The following is a 26367-nucleotide window of genomic DNA, read 5'->3' as shown; positions in this document are numbered from 1 at the left end:
AACTTCTGTAAAAAATGCAATGCACATATTGCATCCATTTCTTAAATAAGTCGACTTTTCTAAGTGCATTTTATATAAGAAATTTTTCTTTACAACGCTTCTTTACTCAGAAACCCTCATATTAGAAATTTAGTAAAAAATTCTATGTATTTTTTCTGTTTATCATCTTCTAGAAAATATGTTTGTTAGCCAACAAGATCGTATGATAAATTTTAAAATGACGGAATTGGAACTTTTCAAAACTTCGAATTTTCGCAATTATTAACCTATTCTGCAATCTATATATATTTAAAAATGAAGGTGACTATGTTTGTAAGTTGATGACTCTTGAACCACCCGACTGGTCTCGATCAAATTTTCAACATAGATGAGTTTCGGGCCTGGAGTGTTTTTTATCATTTCACTTCGAAGGTGCAACTTGAGGATATATAAGAATGATCGAAAACGACCGATATTAGTATCGAATCCATAGTTTTCGGGGTCGCTGAGACGGACAGTGACACTTCCAATGCCATTTAAATTCGAATTCATCTCTCATTACCACTCCTAAGGGGGATGGTGATAGGTAAAAATCGTTAAAAACTACCGATATTAGTTTCACATTAATCGTTTTTGGGGTCTCTAAGTTGATTGATGATAATTTTGGTCCCTTTTATGTCCAAAATGAAACTATTCTTCCCGTTCGAAGAACGGATATTCTACTAGTTATTAACTAAACCAAACCTATCATGGGTATATACAATGTCTCAGTTGTGCGTTAAAATCATGATGATTCTGCAAAATATTTTCATATGGCAGCTGTTTTAAAGATATATAATTTTCTGGTGGCTTTACGGAAATATCTACAGTCCGGGGTGTCCACAAGAGAGGAACATGACGCCAATGGTGTCATTAAAATCATGGGGGCATCTTTTTAGTTTAAAATAATTATAATTGCCTCATTTCACGCAGACAGAAAGAACGTAAAAACTAGTTACTAAGTCAATTACTACATTATTATACCAAAAAGCGGAAATGGTTAACCTACAGCAAATCTAAAGATGCGGCTTTCTGTGTGCATTGTATGTTATTTGCATCACCAAGCAATCAGACTGTATGGACTAGAACGGGATATAAAGAATGGATTTTTAAAAAAATGCTTCTAGAGATATAGAACTCTCCTAAATATCAAAATGACATTTGAAATGTCAAATTGCAAGAATACAATGGTTAGCAGGAAATCGAATTGACTCAAGTCTTATGGTGCAAAATAATGAATTTGTAAATCATCATCGGAAAGTAATAAAGATTATTATTGACTGCTGGAAATTCTTAAGCGAAGAAATGTTGACTTTTCGTAATAAAGATTGTGTGACGAGAAAATTAATGACACTATTTCGACTGTTGGCAAAACATAACCCAGACGCTCGAGTCTATTGTGAAAAGATACATGAGTCTAGACGAAAAGATAGGAAGATTGGCTCCAATTTTTTAAGCTACCGAAACATTTTTTTGCTTCATAGATGTTATGAGCAAGCTTGTTGTCTCTACTATTGCACAATGTATTTTTTCGTCAAAATACTACTCTTATCATTGTGGACTTTACATATTTATGACGCGAGCAAAAAAGAAGCAACTGCAGTCTTAGTTCTCTACATGCAAGACTCTTGCGATGCAGATTTAGAAGCAAAACCGGTGGAGCATTTGTTATCGATTTTCACAAGTGGAGACACAACTGGCAGAAATATATCTAGTCGTGTAATTAACTCTTTTAAAACATCTTAACATCAATCTCCAAGACATGATCGGTCAAAGCAAGGACGGAGGTAGTACATGAGTTGTATGTGTGGTGTTACGCCCACGGGTTTGCATTAGTTATTAAAAAAATCCATAGATATTTGTGCAGAAATGAAGAATATGTTTTCTTTAATAGCTAATGCAAACACAACCGTGGGCGTACGTTTCCTTTTCTGGTCATGTCCGACAATCCAAACTTACAGATAACTTAGAGAAGTCCCAAGAAAATACGAATGGAAGAAAGAGATTAAAAAGAGTGGATACAACTAGGTGAACACGTAAAAACGATGCTCTAAGAACGGTGTTGTTCTGTTTCGATGTGATCAAACAACTTCTTTATGAACTGAGTACAGTCAAAGATTCGTATGGAGATACTATAGCTACATGTAAAGGTTTGCTCAAACAACTTATTATGAAGTTGTTGCTACAATGTATATCTTTAATAAGATATTTAAAGTTCTTAACCCTGTGACGATTTGTCTTCAAGACACAATAGTTGATTATAGAATAGTTTATTCAGTGATTGATGGAATAAAAAAAGAAGCTTAGTTAACTAAGGAATGATGAATCGTGGAATAATATATGTTTAGAGGTAGATACATTTGGTGAAAAATATGAAGCTTTAAAGTAAAAGATGCAGCTTCCAAAAGGGAACTTTGTCCTTTACAATCGTCAAGACATCGTGTCATATAAACTGGAAGTAAAAGAGTTCTACAACTATGAACACATTATATGTAAATAAAAGTGATCTTTAAATTAACAAATACAAAGTCATGACATTAAAATAAATGTACACATACCCAAAAATGAATTGAGAAAATTAAAATTATTTGTTATCACAGTTACTAATCCTCTAAATGTATGCAGTACCCCCAAAAAATGTCCCAACAAACATGAGCCAAAAAATGCCTCTTTTTATAATTTTACAGTTATGTTGAAAATGAGAAAAATCACATGTTAAAACTTCTTAGATTGAAAACTATAGGACCAATTACAAAGGGTAGAAGGAATTACACAGGAAGAAGTATGCGTTTAATTTAAACATCCATGTTTTACAATGTTCCAGTACCAGCTGAATGAATTATAAAAGAAGTTGTTATTGAGAAATCTTCTTTGAAGTCAGAATATGTTGTGTGGGATTTTATAACTTTTAAAAATTATATTGATTGTTTCATGATAGAGAATTGATATAAGTAATTTTCAATTACTAACAGAGACACGAAATTATTTTTAAATGGCATTTACTTGAATACAGCCAATAATGTTCCTTTAGTAGTTGAAAGTGTATCCCCTTAAGGGTTCGATTCCCAGAGGGGTCACTCGCTCGAAAAGGTGTAACAGCTTTTTCAGGCCAGCTATCGTGAGTGAAGTTGCTTCTGGGTTTTCCTAATTTAAACCAGACAAATTCCGGGATAGTACCTAAGATACAGGTCCCAGGCTGCTTCCTTCCCTCCCCATTCTTTTCTTCCTTTCCAGGATAGTATGCTCGCCGGGAACGTCATAACTTATACGTGACGGGCTTAAGATTGTAGATGCCGACAATGTCCACATATCCGTAAAAATAAATGAAAAAAATGTACAATCACAGAAATTCCTTGAGGATGGGGAAGTCAGGAAAATGATAAGTAAAATTAAAACTTTACTTATATGTTTCTGTTTGAAAGTTAATAAAAGGTGAGAATCCCGAAGTAGCACACTTAATTTAGAAGTTTCCTGGAAAGGAAAAAAAAAAAATAACCTGTACTTAACAACATCTAAGTGGAGTGTAACAGTCGACGATGGTGTACATGAAAAGTGGCAACATTGCACAAATTAACTGTAAGAGAATGAATACTTAGATGCGGAAAATCCCTTTCTGTACGTAAATTTACCTTTAACTAGTTTACGGCCAAACAGAATTCGGTGAAACAGTCACCGACCACCACTGACTGCCCAGGTGTGCGATAATTTCATAGCTTAAGGTTTTCGACGAAACAGGAATAGGTGAAACAGGCAGGAACCATTCGATGTATTTTGTTACACAGAATCCAAATTTCGAAACCCCATGACGATTGTCCGTCATTTTTTTTATGGGCGAAAAACTTGAGGAATTTCGGATAGGAAGGATACACATGTGTTTCACACATAAAACAAAATTGATACGATCAGTCATCCTGGAGTTTCGAAATTGGATTCGGCGTATCTATCTATCTATCTATCTATCTATCTATCTATCTATCTATCTATCTATCTATCTATCTATCTATCTATCTATCTATCTATCTATCTATCTATCTATCTATTCCCATAGATACCCTGGGGTCCGCTGCACAGATTTTTTTAAAATTTTTTTATGTGGCTGTGTATTGTTTAACTTTAATATTGTCCAAAAATAGGACATACGTCAATCAATTAACCATATACGGCTAAACGAAATGACATGTTTGAGAGTAAATTTTGATGAGTAATTTCCGGGAAAATCCTCAAAAATTATTTTCTTACAGTGCTAACAAGTATGCCGTTCGTAGCGAATTTAATGCAGTTCGATAATTTTTATGACTTTGTTTATGTTACTGTTAAGTGACAGATTGTATTTTTGTTGTTTGATTTCTCTTGACAATGACATATATGGCTCTAACAGTGACACATAGAATCAATACTAACAGTTACACATATAGTTCAAACAGTGACACACAAAAATAATCCTTACTGTAGTATATATAACTCTAACAGTGACCACAGAATCAGTCCCAACAGTGACACATATAGCTCAAACAGTGACACACAGAATCAATCCTAACAGTGAAACATAGCTTTAACAGTGACACATATACTTCAGTGACACACAGAATCAATCCAAACAGTGAAACATATAGCTCTAACAGTGACACATATAGTTCAAACAGTGACGCACAGAATCAATCATAACAGTAACATATATAACCTCTAACAATGACACACAGAATCAATCTTAACAGTGACACATATAGCTCTGACAGTGACACACAGAATCAATACTAAAATTGCTGCATATAATACTTGTAAGATAAGTAATTCTTTATGGAGCCTAAGAAAAAATCTTTCAGGATTAAAATAAGCTATAAAAATTCCAAAAGAGTAACTTTGTGTTTCTAACTGTACGTGATTTATGCCATTTAGCACATTGAATAAAAAATAATCATTTCTGTTTTCTATTTTTTTTAAAAAATATTTTTATGATTCAGACTACTTCATTAACACTGACCCTAAGTTCACTTGTTCTCTTTAAAGATTGGAATGTTTCATTTTGCATTTTGCAGGGAAGTGAATCCCGTGCATTAACATTGGCAGTGAAGCCGTATTTGAAACAAGACACAGCCAAAAATAAAATATTTAAGTAAAAAAAAAAAGTATGTAGCCATAATCACATTTACTATATACAGACATATATGTATATATGTATACTGGCATCAATTTTCCTAGTTCATTATCTGAGCTCATAAAATACAGTTTTTTCGTCATAAATGCATCTGTTTTTCTTTGTTGGAGAGAAAAAAAATCCTCTATTTAAGGTCTTTCGTTACCTATTACTATTGAATGTCTGGCTCAGGGAACAGGATCTTTTTTCTTTTTTCCTCCATTGCTGTTAATGTTGGGATTTTTGCCGACGTATTGATCTTGCGGACCACGTAAAATAGAATTCAATAATAAAATTTCATTCACATCTGATCTCATCCAGCCACAATATTTACGACAAAAAAGGATTTTTAAAAAACTTCAAACAATAAAACACATTACTCTTTCTGACCATATCAGTATTTCCAACTCACAAAGGATTTCACCTTCATTTTTTTCAAGATTTGAGTTTTAAAAAGCGGTTGAGAAACAGTTTAACACAGTGCTATTAAAAAAAAAAAACGAACAAAATAAGTGTTTATTGCTCCTTTACGTGGTTACCTTGCGCAATTTGAAAGCCTGAAATAATATTAGAAACGCCAGTAAAAATCTGTCCTGATTATTCTCTTTGCCTATGATCAAAATACAACATACGCAGAGTAACATTACGAAGTTCTACTGCAAGGTTCTGCAACCCACTTTGATTAGTTGTTCTTTGGGTTAGCTAACTACTTAGGATATAAACGGGGAACGGGGTAGGGGAGAAAACTCGTGTAAAATCTACGTATTTTCAGACATGATTATATGATTTTATGAAGAAACGAAGTTCGTTTGTTTCTTGTTTTATTATACTCTACTTTTGCCCAATCAAGTGAACAGGCGCAGATATTACACAATACCTTTATCAAGCGCCTGCCACATGGACGGTTTCACGAAAAAAAAAAAAATCAAAATAAGGAGATGTTGGACGAACTCTACGGCCATGACTACTTTAAGTATCCATGGCCTAGATTACTAGGAATACAGCTTTCCATTATTATTATTATTATTATTATTATTATTATTATTATTATTATTATTATTATTATTAGTAGTAGTAGTAGTAGTAGTAGTAGTAGTAGTAGTAGTAGTAGTAGTAGTAATAGTAGTAGTAGTGGCAGTAGTAGTAGTAGTACCTGATTTTAAATAAGCATTTTTCTATTCCAATAAGTGTTATAAATCCACCAGTCACGGATCTAGAAGGTAAAAAACTGGGCAGGACAGTCAGAACCCAGACTACGATAGATATATCATGAGTTTACTATAAACTTTCAAAAATATGTAAATAATAGCTTAAATTATTTTTGTCACTTAAAAAACTTGGGGATCCTAGGCTTCCCCGATTCCTGGCTATGTCCGACACGAAATCCTATCCGAGACAAAACGTTGTACAGTCACGAACATTAATAAATGGAGGCTGAAGCCATTATTTCTTATGGCTCCAACCTCCATTTATTAATGTTCGTGACTGTACACACAAATTTACCTTACAATTCCACCTAATTTAGAAATTCTGCCATATTAATTAATCATTCTTATTTCTGTGGCTAAAAAAGTGGTAATACCGAATACATTTTCATTCTGTGTATATAAAATAAGTTTAATAAATATATATATTATCTTGCTACTGTTAACCTTTCCCTTTTCAACGATGTGTTGAGCCTTTTTGGTCACCAGAACTTGATATTTTTCGTTTTTCTCTTCTGTGATAAGCGACGTCATTAAGACATGTTCTTCCCCTATGACTAAAAGTAAAGTATACACTATTTATACGGAGACAACTTTCAAAACTTTGATGCTCATGTTTGCATCGCTATATATTAGTTTTGTTTTTCAGGTCATTAACTGGTTGGTAGTCTGTGAGCCAATGTCTGTGTTCCCTCTTCTTCACAACACCATGGTTGTTAATAAACTCATTCAACATTCAGATCATATCATTTCAAGCGAGTTTTAAGTGTTCAGCATATTGAAATAGAAAATGCAATGTATAAAAAACAAACAATTTTAATTACTGTATACTACATACTAGTTGTTCTGCCCGAGTTTCCGGTCCGATATACTTTTGTACGTAGGTTAAACCTTACTTGGTTAAAATTTATAATACTATTACAATTTTCACAGATTTCGTTACACAGAAAAGCGATAATACTGGTACCAGTATCTAAAGTTATTAGGATTAGTGCGTTGCACATACATAGATATTTGCCGCTTATTATTAGGATGTTAGACTGTGTGTGTGTGGGGGGGGGAGGGTGTATGTAGGTGTATGTATGCTTGTGAATGGTAAAAGTAGAAGCAGCATAAGGGTTGATATAAAGATCTGTAGGTGTAAAATTCACACTTGGAGATTTGAACTTTTTTTAAAGTTCTATACATGTGTATTTTGCTATATATAATGAAATAAGCAGGTTTCAGAAAACAATCTGTCCTACTGAAATTATAGTTTCGAATTCTGATATTCCTGAAGCAATAATAATAATAATAATAATAATAATAATAATAATAATAATAATAATAATAATAATAATAATAATAATAATAATAATAATAATAATAATAATAATAAATGATAGAGTAAATTAGTTCGTATTCTGCAAAGATTTTATTTTAATCAACCTTTTAATTATTTCCTTTCATTAAAACTTATTAGTGTTGCAAATATGATTTACTTCAGAGGCAGCTCCTGAGGGGTCAAAATAGTAAAAATCAAAGTTTATCTTTTGAAACTAACAAGTAAAGGGTCCAAATGGATGAATCGAGTTGCGGGATGAGACATAGTACGGCTGATAGAGGATGTAAAAATACAGATGGTGATCAGAAAAATGGAAAACACCTGAACGAAATTGCTACTTACCAGATTAATATGGTGTCGGGCCACCTTTCGTCTTCAGAACAGCCTTGATGCGACGTGGGATAGAGGCATAGAGGTCGTGAATGGTAGCAAGTGGAATTTTATACCATTCCTCGTGCAGGGCATCGGCCAGTTCTGTGAGAGAGGATGGACGTGGAAATCGTCGTCGGAGTCGTGTTTCCAAGAGGGACCACAGATGTTCAATTATGTTGAGATCTGGAGATTAGGCGGGCCAGGGGAGGTGTTGAACTTCATCTCGATGTTCCTAAAAACACGCTGCAACAATGCCAGCTGTGTGAATGGGTGAATTATCATCCTGGAAGATGGCGTCATTGTCCGGGAACAACATCCGGACCATAGGATGCAAGTGGTCTCCTAAAATTGCGACATAATCGTTGGCAGTGATTCGTCCGCTAAGTGTGACCACAGGACCCAATGAAAACCATGATATGGCGGCCCACAGCATCACAGAGCCGCCGCCATGTTTTACAGTTGGGCGGAGACACTGCAGATCATAAGCTTCTTTGGGCGTTCTCCACACATAAACACGGCCCGTGGTTGGGAATAGGGTGAAGGATGACTCATCCAACCATATCACACGTTTCCAGTCCTCAACGGTCCAAGTTACATGGTCGCGGCACCATTTGCGGCGTGCGAAAGCGTTATGGTCCCTGATGAGCGGTTTGGCCCGTGCAACACGACCCCGTAAGTTCATGTCATGTAATTCGCGGCGTTCTGTGATTGTCGAAACAGGATGGGGGAGGCGCTGATTGAGTTCCTCCGTCACTTGCTCCGCAGTGGCACGACGGTTCTGCGTGACAATGCGCTTTAATACCCGGCGTGATCTGTCACTCATGATTTTCTTCCGCCCACTGTTCCGCATCCCCGATGTGATTTTCCCCGTGTGTTGTGTAGGCCGTCATTACCTTCGACACTGTCCCACGCGACACACCTAACACAGTAGCCACTGCCTTCACAATCACTCCACATAACCGCGCACCAAAAATTTGCCCTCTTTGAAAATCTGAGAGGTCTCCCATTTTACACTACCTCCGTCTGCTGTAGCCACTGGACACTGCTGTTCCACTGCGCCTGACGTAGTATGGAGACCGACCTAACACACCACCACCAGCGGTCCGGCGCTGCGGGCGCCACGACACCATTGCCAACCCACACATCTGACGTATTGCCAAGTACAGGTGTTTCCATTTTTCTCATCACCATCTGTATGTATATGTTCAAAGTTATAGCGGCTGAGAGCCATAAGAAACGGAGGGGGTCAAAGTTGGTGGGAGAGGGGCTATGCTATGTTATTGAAATACATCAAATAAACTGTGGAATCGTGAAAATAGTGAAAGATATACAATGCAAACAGTGATAGTTTCACATATTGGCAAAAGAAGAATGGGTAGACAAGATCACGAATCTCCGCCGCTATCTAGAAATTCGCCATTTTGAAATCTGATATTTTTGAAATGGAAAGGTAGTGATGAAATGCAAAATATCAATTAGGGCCAGCATGTTCTCAAAAAGTCAATATGAACTTTAGTGATCGTTATCTGGACTTATTTGTGAGATTTAGGATCATCTTTATAGTTATTTACGAAAATCTAGGAGACTATACTCGTATGTTGGAAATTCGGATTATCACGAAAACCCATGTAAGTTAAATATACCTACAAGCCAAGAAAACTAACAGTGAAATTTGATATTCAACAGTAAAATGTGATAATAATAATGTAATAATATACAACTTGGATATCAAATTTCACTGTCTAAGTTTTCTTGGCTTGTAGATATGGTTAAATTACAAGTGTTTTCATGATAATCCAAACTTTTAGCATACGAGTATCTGTCTTCTAGATTTTCGTAAATAATTATAAAGATGATCCTAAATATTTCAAATTAAGCACAGATAACGAGCAGTAAAGTTCATAATTGACTTTTTGAGAACATGCAGGCCCTAATTGATATATCACATCACTACTTTTACATTTCAAAAAATATCATAGATTTCAAAATGGCGGCGGAGGTTCGTTATCTACTCTACCCATTCTTCTTTTGCCAATATGTGAAACTACCACCGTTTGCATTGTCTATCTTTCACTATCTTCACGATTTCACAGTTTATTTGATGTATTTCAATAACATAGCATAGCCCTTCTCCCACCAACTTTGACCCCCTCCCTCTCCGTTTCGTATAGCGCTCAGTCGCTATCACTTTGAACATATACATATTTTCACATCGTCTATCAGGCGCACTTTGTCTTATCCTGAAACTCGATTCATCCATTTGGATCCTTTACTTGCCAGAGAATAAAGTTATTTAGTGTATCAGTTGTTAGTACATTAATACTACATAGTGCAATTAATACTACATAGTACATTAATACTATATAGTATTAAACCTGTGCTATTCTGTGCCCGAAAAGACGATAAGTAATTGTTAATTACTGTCATCTATATTCTCAGAAAATCTGATAGAACTAAATTATTTTTATAAGGAAAAAGGAAGGTGTAAAATCAAATCTTTAGGCTTCATCAATCATGTCTCTATTAAACAAGTCTACTTATGTTAATAAAGTGTACAAATGTTAATCAAGTTACGAATTTTTTGAGGGGGGATCCGAACCCGCGTCGGGTGTGCCCCTGCACGCAGTGGCGGATCCACGATACGATCAAGGGAGGGGCTAAACCATACTTTGCAGTTTTATCCAGTGTAAAGCAGGATTGAAGCCCATTTTATCCAGTGTATACTTGAGTGTCAAGGGAGGAGCTATAGCCCCCCCTTGTATCCGCCTCTGCCTGCACGTACATCTTCAATAGTTGTCTGCAAATGCTTTATTTAGTTGTTTGCTTCATTGGACATCGGAATGTTAGAACAAAAATAGAAACAATGGATTTCCTTTGACTGATTTTTTTTCTTTTCTCTCTTTTCGTTTATTCTCTGTGTGATTATGTGAAAAGGAAGAAAGAAAGAGACTGCGTTGAAACGGATGTCTGTGGATATTGAATTACTGAATAATAAGGAAGAATGGAGGGAAGTCTTCTGTCACAGTGAAGTAAAGCGGAGTGACCACTGACTTCCGGTGCATTTAAGCAACTTGGTAAGGCGGAAATTAATGCTCCAAGAATTCTCTTACCAGCTTTTCAACATTCCGCTTTAAGTTTCATTCATATACAATTCCGGGATTAATTTTAAATTCCTTATATATTTTTAAAAAATACTTAAATTTAATAGTAATCAAAAAATTGAAAAAAAAATCAGGATTAATGGTAGATTTAAATTTATTTTAATACCATACAAGATACTAATTCTTTGAAGCAGCATTTAAATCATTAGTTATTTCAATAGGAATGCTCAAGGCTATATATATATATATGCTTGATATGACTTCCTTTCTTACACAGTATATTTTGTAACTCCTACAGGCTAAATTGAGCTAATGTTTCTATTTAAATGTAGTTTTATTACAAGAAATACGTAAAACTCTGAAAACAGTTGAAATATATTGTAATGTTTTGTAGGTTGAGACAACGTATATGGGAATTTGATCTTTATTTTACTGTTATAAGTCTTTTAAAATATTGTAATATCCCATGTGATATTGTAAACAAATAATTTTATATGTCAGTGTTTACAAACACTGCCACGTGGTTTGGCAAAAAAAAAAAAAACTTCACCCCAAATAAATTTACAATCACTTGCAAACAACGGCTTTTAGCCCCTTCCACAGAGCAGAAAACAACATCAAAACAGCAGCGCTAGCGCCACCCAAGGAACCCTATAAATTAAATAAACAAAAGCAATTTAGTACCAGTTTTCTGGTAACTCTCCTCTAGTTTGCTACGGGATTTTAGGAGTAACCTAACCCCAGGCCTCTAATCTGCTACGGGACTACGCCTATCCTATCTCCTGGCTTAGCCTGCTACGGGGCTCTATAAAAATCCTGTTTATAACCTTACAATCAAAAACAACCTATAACTAACCCTGTATATTAAAAAAATATTAGTATAGTATTTTATAAAAATACTTTTATAATTAAAAAGTTTTATAATAAAACTGGTAGTGGGAGATCAATTCCAAACACTAACTTTATTAAATGCTCTACCTATATAAAACAAAATTTTACAATATAGCTAGAGTATTTTTATAAAACTCGATCTGACAACTTGTAGGTAAGTCTTTTATTTTAGCAGTTTATGAAGGAGGTTTGTAGTTATGAGACTTTTTGATTTAGAACAGTTGAAAGAGTGAACAGATTTGGCAGGAACTTTTAACTTAATGTAATTGAAACGGGCCATTTAAGGCTTAATATAGCCAAGAGAGGTAAAGACAGTAACTGAGAGAGGGGTGATAAGGTTATTTTAAGGAGAAGATAGGAGTTCATTTTAAGGCCCACAATAGCAGTATTTCTTTAAAGTTACAGCAGCTAAGAGAGAATGATTAGATTTACGCAGACTGATGATGATGGGTATTTTTTAATGGAAATAACTTTGGTGTTGGCATTATTATTATTATTATTATTATTATTATTATTATTATTATTATTATTATTACTATTATTATGTGCTAATTTGTCGAAACTTGATGAATCGTCTGCTTGCTCCTTTTGATGACAAACACGTGTTTGATATATTACACTATCTGTTCTTCGTAGGGGGAAAATGTATTTATCGAGATTATTGGAACTTCCTCCTCCCTTATCATACACATGCAGGAATGAATTTGGATTTCAAGTGGTATCGCAAATGCCACTATTCATCTCAGCTTCTCAGTGGTAGAGCGTTCATCTCTGGTGCTTGGGGTTAATGGTTCGATCCCAACTCGCGCCAAGTGAACTTTGTGGTTGACAAACACCGTGTGCGTGGGTTTTCTCGCGGTTCTCCCGTTTCCTCCCACTTTATTCATTCCATCATTCATTCATTATTTCATCATCACCGTCTCCTTTAGCCTAACCGGCATAAGCGTGGGACGTAAAACTCAAAGATTTCTTTTCATTTCATCTCAGAGACCTCGAAAACTATGTATTAGACATTGAAACAGTTAATTTTCCATCATTTTTACATGTTATCTATTTCTCACCCTTGCTCATCACTCCACATACCAATGGGAACTAAACTTAGACTTCAATGATATCGGGAATGTCACTATTCTTCTCAGCGATCCCGAAAATTATGGATTGGAGACATTAATATCGGTTGTTTTCGATTATTTTGACATGTCCTCCCACCTGTTCTTCTTCCTTGCCGAAAATGTGTTTATGTTCTAAGTTAGGTAAGGGTGCATTCATATTCAGAAATAATAAAAATCGATACAGTGATATAGAACTAGTTAGCAAGCAAATATTATCATGTTCATTTTTCTTTTAGGGGCCGCGGTGGCTCAGTGGTAGAGCGTTCACCTCTGGTGCTTGGGGTCCCGGGTTCGATCCCAGCCCCCGCCAAGTGAACTTTGTGGTGGACAAACACCGTGTGCGTGGGTTTTCTCGGGGTTCTCCCGTTTCCTCCCACTTTCTTCATTCCACCATTTCATTCATTACTCATCATCACCGTCTCCTTTAGCCTAACCGGCATAACCGTGGGACGTAAAACTTAAAGATTTCATTTCATTTTTTCATTTTTCTTTATATAGTTTTAAAGTAAATACGTGGGATCTAAATTGCGCTAGTAATGTTCTATTATAGACACCTTTAACTGAAACTTTTAACACTTACTTGAACTTCAAAGACAGTGATGAAACTATGAGACTCTGCAGAGAGAGAGAGAGAGAGATAAGAAGAAAGACACTGCTTCATATTTGCCAACCCTAACTTTTGTTTAAGTTTGAGAACGCTCTCTTACACATTAGAGTGTAGTTGGGAAAGTCGAAAGAAAAGAATTGTTTGCCAGAAGGAAGAAGGGTAAAAGCTCTATGATGGCTTTCCTTAATAAGGCTATTCTCCGGAGCTGCAGTCTTCCCTGAAAATCTAACTTTGCAAGGCTTTCCTATTTTCTATCCAATGTACATAAAGAGGACTCGCAAAATATGATCAAAGATAATAATTGGACTTTCCGTTAAAATTGGATCTTCTTCAATTAAAGATAACAATCTTTTGTTAATAGCATAACAATCACAAACAATGGAACAGGAATATAATGTGTTAGTATTTTTCTGTAAACTTGTTTATAGCATATACTGATTAAATCCTTCAAATTTTATTGTGAAACTATTGAAGAACTTCAAGAAAAGAAAAACGATCTTAAAATTTCTATTATCACAGTTTGTTCATCAGATTATCTTCCTGCAAATTAACTTTTTGTTTAAAGTTTCTCAATAAATCTGTACTAGGACGATTAAAACTTCTACATTCTTGCAAACCATAGATCGCATTTCTTACACAAACTTAACCTCTGCCAGCTTATTGAACACGTTTAGCATTACGTAAGATCTAATCTGGCTGCTTTGAATGTGACTTTAATGTAAGAAAAAATCCTACCAATCTTCCCCCCCCCCCCAGGGTATATAATACTTGATACCAAACTACAGTATTTTCATATTCATCTTCGTAAGTAAAAATCTTTGAGTTTTACGTCCCACGATTATGCCGGTTAGGCTAAAGGAGACGGTGATTATGAGAAATGAATGAATATGGTGGAATGAAGAAAGTGGGAGGCAACGGGAGAACCCCGAGAAAACCCACGCATACGGTGTTTGTCCACCACAAAGTTCACTTGGCGGGAGCAGGGTTTGAACCGGAGATACCATGTACCAGAGGTGAACGCTCTACCACTGAGCCACCGCGGCCCCCATCTTCGTAAGTAGATAATCGCACGTTCAGAATAAGGAAAAAATTACTCTAAGATTTTTACTCGAACAAATATTTCAAATCATTATTCGTTTTTAAAATATCGAATAGTAGAAGAACTCATAATTCAAATATTCGAATTATAACAGGAATAGTCAGCACGACAACGAAGACACCAATCCTTGTAACTTGTTTTTAAAGAAAACTACTTGCTTTAAAATTCTACAATGTTAGACTATCAGCATTTAGCGGAAAAGGAAAATGTGTCTAGGTGGGACATCGATACACCTCATTGAAATTAAATGAAATGAAATTTTTCAGTTTAAAATTCCACGTTTATGCCCTTTAGGCTAAAGAAGACGATAATTAAAACAAGTTAGGAATTATATCTCAGGGGTTTCGGCTTCGAATTAAAAAAAATAAAGGGGTACTTCTCTCGTTTTCGAGTCGAGACAAATAATATTTTGTCTCGTGGACAATATTAGATTCAATACATAAACACAGGTTATCTGTATATAAAAATACAATATTAGTGAATTTGCAAAGAATTAACAGACAACCACTTACCTAGTAAACATATCGTCGTTACACCAGCCAAGAAACAACAAAGTAACTAAAAATATGTCTCCATTAAAAGCCAATTAATTTATAGTTTGTTTACAAACATTGAACTAATAGACACAAAACCAAAGACTAAATCTGACCAATTTTTTTTCACAAATTCAGAAGTGGTTGTTAAGCGCACCACTTCGTCTTTGAGAGAGAGACAGACAGATAGACAAACAGAATAAATAGTCTGCATCCGGTTGGAATGGTCAGGAATTTGAATTTTAGTTTTTCGTAACATTTTTTTTCTCTTGGACTTGTCCTTCCTATTTCACCAGAAATGTTTGATACTGATACTCCAGAAGATTGTTATCGTTTTCCGTTTTCTTCTTTCCTTCTCTCTTTCTGGCTTGCTTCTTGAGAATCCATCATTTCTTCACTGAAGAGACACTTATCTCCAAATTCCACACACACACAGACATAAACACACACTGAATTTCAAGAATTTTTATTTCTTAGTTAGACGGCGGGAAAAAATACTTTCCTTACTTTCAACCCTCAGAAAGATTTCTATTTTTTAATTTTTTTTTAAATTCAAAAATCGAAGCTGGAATGATAAATGATTCTTCGAATACATAGGTAATGTTTTTTACATACAAAATTTACAATAATATCAAGATCTTTTGCATGTTATTAAAAAAAGGAAAAGAGCAAAAAAATAAATAAATATTCATTTGAATGTTAACAAGCGGAAGGTATTCTCAGGTTTCTAACAAATAGTACTGCATCTTCCAGAAACTATTAACGGACATCTCTTTCATTAGAATCACGAAAGAGGATTTATAAGATTGTAATGTTAGTAAGTACGTATGTCCGTTACTCCACACAACTCAGTTGTTTTGTAATAGACAACCAGAGCGATTATTTCGATCGAGCTCGTTAATGGAGTTAATCCATTAAGAACTTCATGGATAACGGTGAGTTTAAGTATGGTTGGAAAATTATCTTTCTAACCCCAAAATTAAGGGTAGTTTACTGAAGGGTGAAAATTGAAAATTGCATTTAAAAAAAAAAAAAGATATAATTATTTTGTTTAAATTTCATAAATCAACTCGCTGAACCTACACAGCGTACTGCTCTAATATGAGCGTGAATCTCCTTCTCACTATATCTGTAGAAGTCCCTTTATGGACACAAGTAAAGGACAGAAAGACTTTCAAAGGCAGTAAATTGCTATAGAAAAACCTAAATGTACTATTTTAATATATAGAATGTTGGGGGGAGTTTGTAGCAAGCTTGGAGAAGTAATAGATGATACCAAATGCATTTTTTATATATACTTCCATATCCGAGTACGCCTCATTGTGGATTCACAAGCCTTCGAAGTTGCCAGCTTGCAATAGGTTTTGTCATTCAGATTAAAGCAAAGCGCCTGAAATGTCCATCAACCCGCTATACGTAGCTCCTCTACTGGTTGCCTTTCACAAGGGTATGGACCTAATTGCAATATTAAATCAACTAGCTGAACCTGCGCTCTCTACACAGCGCATCATTCGCATATGAGCATGAATCTCCTTGTTACTCCTCACATCTGTACATGTCCCTTTACAAACACAAGTGAAAGACGTCTTGATAAAAATTGGCAAGAGATACCATAGAGGGGAGATTTTTTCGATTACTTTTTCGATATCTCGCAGCGTTTGCAAGCCTACTTCCGGTTGAAGTTTTTAATCCATGTATGATCAGTATTTTCTTTCTTCTTGCATGCAGTATGTAATAAACAAATACATTAGATACACAATTAATTATAATGTCAGTGATATATCGTGTTCATTTTGCAAAACACTCCAAACAGTAAAGATTCTTCTTAGACTGAAGAAATGGTTATCCTTCGTTTTTCATTGTCATTTTCCCTAGAAACAAACGCTTGAAAAATATGCAACCCTGTATATAATTATGTGGTGTTGGAATGTATAATGCGTAGGATATGATGCTTTAGTTTTTTTTAGTTCAACACTTCCAGTGTACCCATAAAAATGTAATAAAGAAATCATGGCCATGTTTTTTAAAATATTCAATTAGAACTGAAAAATCTACGCAAAATTTGCAATCGATCAGTGAACTTAATCTTTCTACTGCCTGTAGTTTCCGAGATCTCATTGTCGAAAGATTGACCACAAACATATAAACGCCCACAACCGTATAGTTTAAAAGAACTCCAAAGATGGCAGCATAATTCATTTGCGTTCATTTTGGAGAAAGTTTATTAAAATACAAAGGCTTTGAACAATAATTTTAGAAAATAAACTTATTGAAAAAAGATCTATTTAATAAATAATTTATTTAAAGTACACATACTTTAAAATAATTGTCTTTGTTAAACGTGAAATCACAAAGCCGTAAATCAAAAGTTTGAATTCCAAAGTTAGAGGTTGGAGCTCAGGCGCTTTTTTTTTCTATTCTAGCATTTTAATAGATAGATAGGTCCAAAAGGACGTCTAAAATGTGGAATAGAAAAATAAAGACGAGTTTAAAAAAAAATTGAATAAGAACTGGCAAATCTACAAAGAAAAAAAATGGAATCGACCAGCGAAAACGGCATGTTTCTAGTAGTTGTGGTTTTCGAGATCTCATTGTCGAAAGGATTGGCCACAAATATATAAACCTAGCATTTTAATACATAGATTGGGTGAACTTGCGCCATACATAATTTATCTACTGGTTAACTAACACGGTAGTTTCAGCCTGCAACAATGTTAAACTTATGAGATCAAAATGGCCCCTAAAATGTTGAACAGAGCAATAAGAACACAGTTTTTGAAAATTTGAATGAGAACTGGACAATCTGCACGAAATTTGGAATCGACCAGTGAAAACGGCACGTTTCTACCATTTGTGGTTTTCGAAATCTCATTGTCGAAACAGGGTTCCTACTGATCAGGGAAATCAGGGAAGTCAGGGAAAATGGTGCAGGTCAGGGAAACTCAGGGATAAAAACTGAAAATCAGAGAAATTTCATAAAATATATTTTTCTAACATTTTCTGACATTAATTTTTCACTAATTTCAGTTTAGCCAACCATTAATGATCACAGTATGGAAGGTAGCTCACATTTTTATGGGTGGTAAGTGGAATATACGTATGAGCAATTGATTATTATTTGTCATTATAGAATATATGTTGTCATATATAAATATTCACCGTTATTTATTCCTTATTTATATGTCAACGTCATCCGACACTTGTCATAAAAGTCAGGGAATTTCCTGCCAAAGGTCAGAGAAGGTCAGGGAAGTAGATTTCTCCAGATCAGTAGGAATCCTGCGAAGGAACTGCAGACAAACATATAAACCTAGGATTTTAATATATAGATACTTCATTAACAAACCTATATCGTAGTATAACTAATATGTCTGGAAAAATCCAGAAAGAGTAGTTTACTTTTAGAGATGAGTTCTATTAGAACGATTTTCTCAGAAAAGACTCAAGCGATTTTCTTTATATTTCATGTATAAATATTTCATTAATAACCTGCCGATTTTCTCCATTTAGTGTAAATATATTTTTCGATACGGGAAATATTTGACTTTTGTTGCAGTGTTTCCGTCTGAGAGATCCTGGCATTACTGCACAATAAACAACGCATTAAAGTAATCAAACATAAATTTTGAGTAAGTGTAGCCTACCTTTTAACTATTCTGAAGTCTCGCTACTACTGATGGGAGAGAAGCAAGTTCAGTTTCTGATAAATGCACACGTACCTCAGATTCCACGTTTTTATGCTGTAGGTCATTTCTCACTCAACTAGTCTGAAAAGGACAATAAAATATTAAATAAATAACAATTGTCTATATCGCCTCATCACTTAACATTTACTAAGTTTTATTTACTGAGCCTTTAGTTATTATTATTTTTTTAAATTATAGGAAACTAACTCAAAACAGTATACGAGAACACAGGTATATACAGTATGTTCAGGGTGATTCAATAAAACCTCCTAGATTTAAACACTACTAAAACAAAATGTATTGCAGATACAAAGATATTTATTCAGAAAAATAAAATGACATTTAAGACAGTTAGTAACTACTTTTTTTCTGACTTGTTTTCTTCTTACACTATCCCTAGGAAGCCCAACAGCTGCAGTATGCTTCCTTGCAAAACGTTTTAGGGGCTGCAAAACAGATTGTATCATAGTCTCAGTATTCTCATACGTACGAGCACTTTTAAGTCGCCCAAATGATTTTTTTTTCAACGCTGAACCCATTGTTGGGAAATTCTCAACCTACTGTATGATTAAAGCTACAATATTTTCACAGCACAAAATTGGGGCTTTTTAAAAATTGCTTGGTGAGACCAAAATCTAAATTTTGTACATCTATCTTCTTTCAATCCATAAGTAAACAAGTCCATATTGGTTGATATTTATTGACCTCAACTAATTTCCCCATATTTTACTATTTATCTGGAAATATTTGGCGCACAATTGTCATAAGATTATTGCGGGACTTGTCCCTCTTTATCCCTCGTTTGGGTTTGACATATTCATTACGCTTGATAACTATCATATATAACGACACAGAAGAGGGGAATCGAAGGAAAGAAGTAAAATGGGTAGATCGTTGCTTTACACAGTTATAATTATAAATCTTAATTTCATTCCTTGATTCTTCATGATGATAATGCTGCAAACAATTTATGTCCCTTTGAATAAAGACACTTCTTAGGTTATTTTCCTTCCTTCCCGCAAAAAAGTTTAATTGAATTGAATATATTATATGGGCCTTAGGTACCTATGACCCAGGCCAGGATAGTATGGTGGAAGGGTCCTTTCCACTGCCCTATCCTGGCCTGAATCATAGATACCTAAAGCCCGTAAAATATATTCAACTGAATTAAACTTTCAGCTAGGAACTAATTTGAGGGTACCATTCCGATATTTGCCTCGTGGCCGGCAGCTCGGATCGAACTTTCTACCTCTCGAATACTAAGCCAACGCTCTACCATTAAAAAAAATAAATAATTATTTATTGTTATAAAGATAACATTAAGAAACTATATTGAAAAGCATTTAAAAAATACAATATACAATTATACATACTAATGGTTATCACAATTTTAACACACGCGTTAAAAAAACTGCATCCATTGGAATTGTGTAAACATTAAAAAATTTGCTTTATGAGATTAAGTCAATGTCTTCTTTACAAATATAAAAAAATAGAAAGATGAGATGAGGTTTATTTAGAAATGCTTAAATGAGGTACCAGTACGAATAAATCATTTTTTAATCAAGGTATCATGTTTTGATTACTGCAAGTGTAATTTCATATTTATTCATCTTCTCCTACTGAAAAATAAGTAGAGCCATTTTTTAGCATAGACTACACAAAAAGATTTAACCCTTTATGTTGCATTGTTGCTTACAAGCAACATCGCATTCTATTGCTTTATCCGCACGAATAATAACTTCAGTGATCAGTTCGTCCCTCTCGAGAAAAAAAGGACGTATCTCATTTTCTCAACTTTTCCAGGAAACAACTTTTTCTCATTAATTATTCTAAAGTCTTCTTCTAAAATTTAGTTTGATGTCCTTCGTGTCAAGTATGTAACTTACGAGATCAAATTAAATTTTGACAGAACACGATAAAATAAACTTATCATAATATCTTTAAACTTGTCTTTTGGAAAAGTTGAAAAAAAAATGAGATACGCCTCTTTGTCTTGACGGGGACTATTTAATTGGCATTATTGTTATCATACAGTATTCATATACATGATTTGCGGTACAACGAGATACTTTGTATCGATTGATAATTACCTGTATTTTTGGGCAGAAAGTGCTTCTACATAAGCACTATACCTGATATAATGTTAATTTAAAAATAACAAAAGAAGAATGTTTTTAATATATGTAAGAAATATACATTATTGTATAATTGGTTGCTAGGTAGTTGTTTATAGATACATAATTAACATGTTTGATTGCAAAACAGTTTGTGTGAATATACGTTAAAAGAGAATCAACGAATAAATTATTTACTACTCATCATCGACTTGTAATTTCAGTATAAAAGGTGAGAATACTAGTGGATATAATTACGGAAGATATTTTAAGGTGTGAACAATTACGGCCACTAAAGATTTACTTATGTTATTAGCCGAACCAGGGTTGGCGACCACCTTTGGTGAGTCGTTGTAAAATTTTGGTTTACCTCACCCGGGAGCTTTGTAAATTCATATCCTGAAGTACAAAGTAAGGGGTGAATTTACTTCAGTAATAAGGTTCATGTCTACGAACTTAACTATACTTAGAAGTGGTAAAATAATCACAAGAAAAATTATGCTCGGTGAGGCAATGGAGAAAGAAACTGGTGACAGTGGTAACGACGAACAAAATACAGCTCCTGTTGTACCTGAAGTGTTGACATTTGAAGACAAAATCTTCATGGCTTTACAGCGACAAGAACAAAAGTTAGCCCAGATGTCGGAAGAATTAAAGCATACGGTTCAGCAGAAATCCGAGGAATCCAGTAAACAGTACGAGGAATTAAGTAGACGGTTGGAGCAAATAGACCAAAATTCAGAAGATACGAAACAATCTGTGATCCAGGCGGTGAAAGACCTTACATTACAATTTGATGAAAAGTTAAAAAGAGTATCAGAAGATTGCCAGGATAATTACAACCATGTAATCCAAGAAGTCAATTGTGTAAAAAAGGATTTGGAAGTAATAGAATCTTCTGTACGGCAACAAAAGATTCAGGTTACGGATAATTCTAACCAAATACGTGCCAATACTCAGTTGATATCTACATTACAAGAGGATATTAGGATGTTACAAATTAAGGACAACGCATACCACAACAACATGGTTAATGATCATTTGGAGTTCCCTTGTTCACAAGAGATGACCTCGCATTCACCCGTAACAGATCAACGTGGACCTCATATTATCTCATCTTCAAGTAATCCATCCGATGAGGACATTATTTTGGAAGGAATTCATTCAAGGAATAAAGATGGGCGGAAAAGAGATGGTGGAACCACAGATAATGCAGTAGGTAAAAATTGTCACTCAACACGAACACGAAATGGTGAAAGGAAGGTAAAGTTAAGTGTAAAGATGAGTGAAATACGTGCTATGAGTAAGTTTAGTGGTAAATGTAATGAAAATGCTATCTCTTTCTTAGAAAAATTTCAAGATGAGTGCAATATAATGTGTATAGATAAATCGCAATATATGAAACTAATCCCTCATTTATTACTCCCACCATGTTCTTTATGGTTTAAAGCAGTACGAGATCACATCAATACATATGAGGAATTCAAAGCAGCGCTGATTGCAAATTACGAAAACGACTTTTTGCTTGCAAACAGAGATGCCACGATTAGAAACCAACCTTTTAATCCTCGTTTGCACAAATCTGTTGTCGATTTTGTCGTAAATACATATAACGAATTAAAAGTCGTAAATCCGTTGCAATCGGAATCCAGAGTAATTGCATCAATTCGAAATTTGCTACCGTTTAAACTACAACAGATCCTGTTTTCTACCCAGTGTATGAGTCTTAATCACCTATTAACGCTTGTCCAATGTTATGAAACTCAATACCACGCTCAGAATCATCAAGCAGGATTAGGCAAAATTAAAAACAATTCAGATCACCTTGTACCTGTTCGGAATCTAAATATCCGTAATGCAGACAATACGGAATATAACCTAAGTCGAGCAAATTTCAACAATCAGAACGGACAAAATAGGCGAAGATATGTTGGGAATCCACCTAACCTAATTAATCGTGGCAATCCGTATGTTAGACCATATAACCAAAATAGATTTAAAAATAGACGAAATACATGGCGAAATTCCAGGAATACAGTAAACTATATGGATACACGTAATCGTAATTCAAGAGATGGCATTTCGCATCCAAATCAAGATAATGACACAATTCCTGTACAGAACAATAATACGGGACATAATAATGATTGTGCGGTACAGTGTACTTTATTGGAACCATACACGAGTATGAATTTAAACTAACTGCAGCTGATGTGGTAGGGGTTAAACCCATATCAGCTATAGATTCTCATCAACATTTATCTTCAAATTTATGCGATAATGTCAAGTTAGAAGATTCAACAATCGTAGATTCTTCCAATTTAGTGAATATGGTAAAAATCTGAAGACATAACAAATTTTTGAAACGTAATTCTCAATTAGAGTCTTTACAAGAAGGAAAATATCGAATCAAGATCAATGACTTAGTTTTTGTTAAACAACATCCACAAAGTAATGCGTTGTTGAAGAAGATTTATAAATTTTGTGACATTTTCTCAGGTCCTTATTTATGTTTTTAAGAAAATAAACCCTAAAGTTTTTGAATTGTTGAACGCTAAAACGGGTACGTCAATTGGACTTCGTAATATAGACGAGTTGAAGGTTTGGAGGCCTACCCAGTATACAAGAGAAAAATGGATGCGTTTAGTGAAAAGACTAGTTGCACCTGACATCCTTGCTCAAATTAATAAGAATGAAGGAGACTTAAAAAATATATATATATATATAAAAGGGTGTTTTCTGTTTGTGTAAAAATAGATTTATTTTCTTCCTTTTACTCGTTCGAACGTAGGTTACGTTTAATTTTTGATTTTTACTCAATTTAATTTTCTTTAATTCTTGTTAACCAATGATAGTTTTCAAATGATTTTTTTTATTTTGTCCTGTTAATGCGAAGAATTATAATTCGATCCATAATTGATTAATCACAAAGGTTATTTCCATTATATTGATCTGTGTTGAAACTTTGTTGTCAAAGATTATGTTAAATATAAGATTCATTCTATTAAGCTAATTATTCGACGGCTGTCTTTATGAGCTACCTTATATGTTATTCGAATAAGATCCTTTTGTATCATGACGCCTTATTGATATAATGTATATTTTAAAATATCATCTAACATAATTACTATATAATGCGCCATGGAAAGATCAAACATCTTTTTCTTAATATGATCGTTTTTTTAATAATGATTGAAACTATTGATCATTGTGATTTATGTTTTAAAATGTAATTGACTTTTACAATTTTTGACTTCGCACCCTTCAGTGATTAGATTAATAAGCGACGACGTTTCTATAATAAAAGATAAATATTAATGAAATAAAAGATTTATTATAAATGTATTTCTATAAAGGAAGCTTAATAAAGTTATATACGAGGGTCGATCAAAATGTAAAAGGACGTAATTAATAGAATATCATTATTATAAACGGACCAGTGGTTCTTAAATATAAAAGCCAAGCTCGCTTGTAACTTTTATATTCAGTCCCGTCGTCGGGCGACATTTTATACAACGAGATACTTTGTATCGATTGATAATTACCTGTATTTTTGGGCAGAAAGTGCTTCTACATAAGCACTATACCTGATATAATGTTAATTTAAAAATAACAAAAGAAGAATGTTTTTAATATATGTAAGAAATATACATTATTGTATAATTGGTTGCTAGGTAGTTGTTTATAGATACATAATTAACATGTTTGATTGCAAAACAGTTTGTGTGAATATACGTTAAAAGAGAATCAACGAATAAATTATTTACTACTCATCATCGACTTGTAATTTCAGTATAAAAGGTGAGAATACTAGTGGATATAATTACGGAAGATATTTTAAGGTGTGAACAATTACGGCCACTAAAGATTTACTTATGTTATTAGCCGAACCAGGGTTGGCGACCACCTTTGGTGAGTCGTTGTAGCGGGTCGCTTGTTTAGATACTTCTAATCTTCGTCAACAGGGGACAGTCAAATTTAGTATTGTAGAAGCTTTATCTCGTAGGTTCCGCGAGTGTTTTTTTTTTAATTTATGGTTTCTTGCTTTGTAGGAAGATATTTGAACGAAACTGCTGCTAATTACTGAGAGTATTCTTATGATATTTGATTATATTAGGGCAATGCTGCTCAGGAGCAACACATAAGACCTATTTTATGGCAACGTTGCTTTGAAATAAACATCCTGTATATTGTAACCAAAGTACAAAAATACTTTAAAAATTACGAAATTATGATCAGATAGACATGACTCAACCATAAAAACGAGCTAAGTATTTGTAATGGTAATTTATCATTGCTTGCCAAATAAAAGGTTAAGAGAACACCGTTTTGGCTCACGAGCATCTATCGTATTCTACACGATAAGCTTTACAGGTCCGCTTGATTAAACTTTTTTTTTCTTAAAAAAAAACATATAGTGATTCTCACGTTCTTGCACTCTGATATACGTGCAGATATCAACAAAAGCAAAAACAATGATAGATATAGAAAGAAATGAGAAAACGAAGAGAATCATGGTTAGGAGCCTCATGCATATTCCATTGCCTACAAGACACGTTAGGTCACCGAGTGAAAGGGGTCCTAGTGAATCACAGAACTGCTTCCGCATCATCTGACCGGTTTCATTATTGGTGTAATCGTTTTTGAAGAAAACTAAGGGATAAATTAAATGAAATCTTTCAGTTTTACGTCCCACGATTATGCCTGTTAGGCTTAAGGAGAAGAATGATTTAGGCAAGTGAAAGGTGATGGGTGAACTTCGTCGAATGAGAATGTGAAAGGAAACGAGAGTACCCGAGAAAAGCCACGAGCACGATGTTGTCCACTACAAACCTACTTGTTTGCGGATCGAACTAGCCATGACCCCACGTTCTACTAAGCCATCGAGCCCCCACTAAGAGTAAGGGTTATACTGAATATAAACAGACATACACCGCAAACAATAGATATTAATATACAGGGTGTTTCAAAACAACACCAACAACGTTTGCGAGTTGATTCCTGACACCAAGATATGACAAAAAGTATAGACCAATCTGGGTGCACAAATGCTTTCTTTCGGAGTTATAGGCTGCCGAAAACATGAAAAAATGAACTTAAACGGTCCATAGCTTTAAAACTATGAGACCTACCGTAGTCGGATCAAGACTAAGGAACTAATATATGCG

At 34.4% G+C, this 26367-nt stretch overlaps 1 protein-coding gene across 1 annotated transcript in view; it reads right to left on the bottom strand.

Annotated features, from left to right (window-relative positions):
* Nucleotides 1–19165, bottom strand: part of LOC145694746 (uncharacterized) — a 432718-nt gene extending 413553 nt beyond the window's left edge. Inside the window, exon 1 of the mRNA XM_081771356.1 lies at nt 19116–19165. The gene's annotated coding sequence lies outside the window, so the exon portion shown is untranslated. The remainder of the gene's footprint in view (nt 1–19115) is intronic.
* Nucleotides 19166–26367: the final 7202 nt, after the last annotated feature.

The sequence above is a fragment of the Thermobia domestica genome, chromosome 9, assembly GCF_964235325.1.
Source record: "Thermobia domestica chromosome 9, izTheDome1.hap1.1, whole genome shotgun sequence".
NCBI classification, from domain to species: domain Eukaryota; kingdom Metazoa; phylum Arthropoda; class Insecta; order Zygentoma; family Lepismatidae; genus Thermobia; species Thermobia domestica.
The sequence above is the reverse complement of the archived record's forward strand: the minus strand, read 5'-3'. Positions and strand labels throughout refer to the sequence as shown.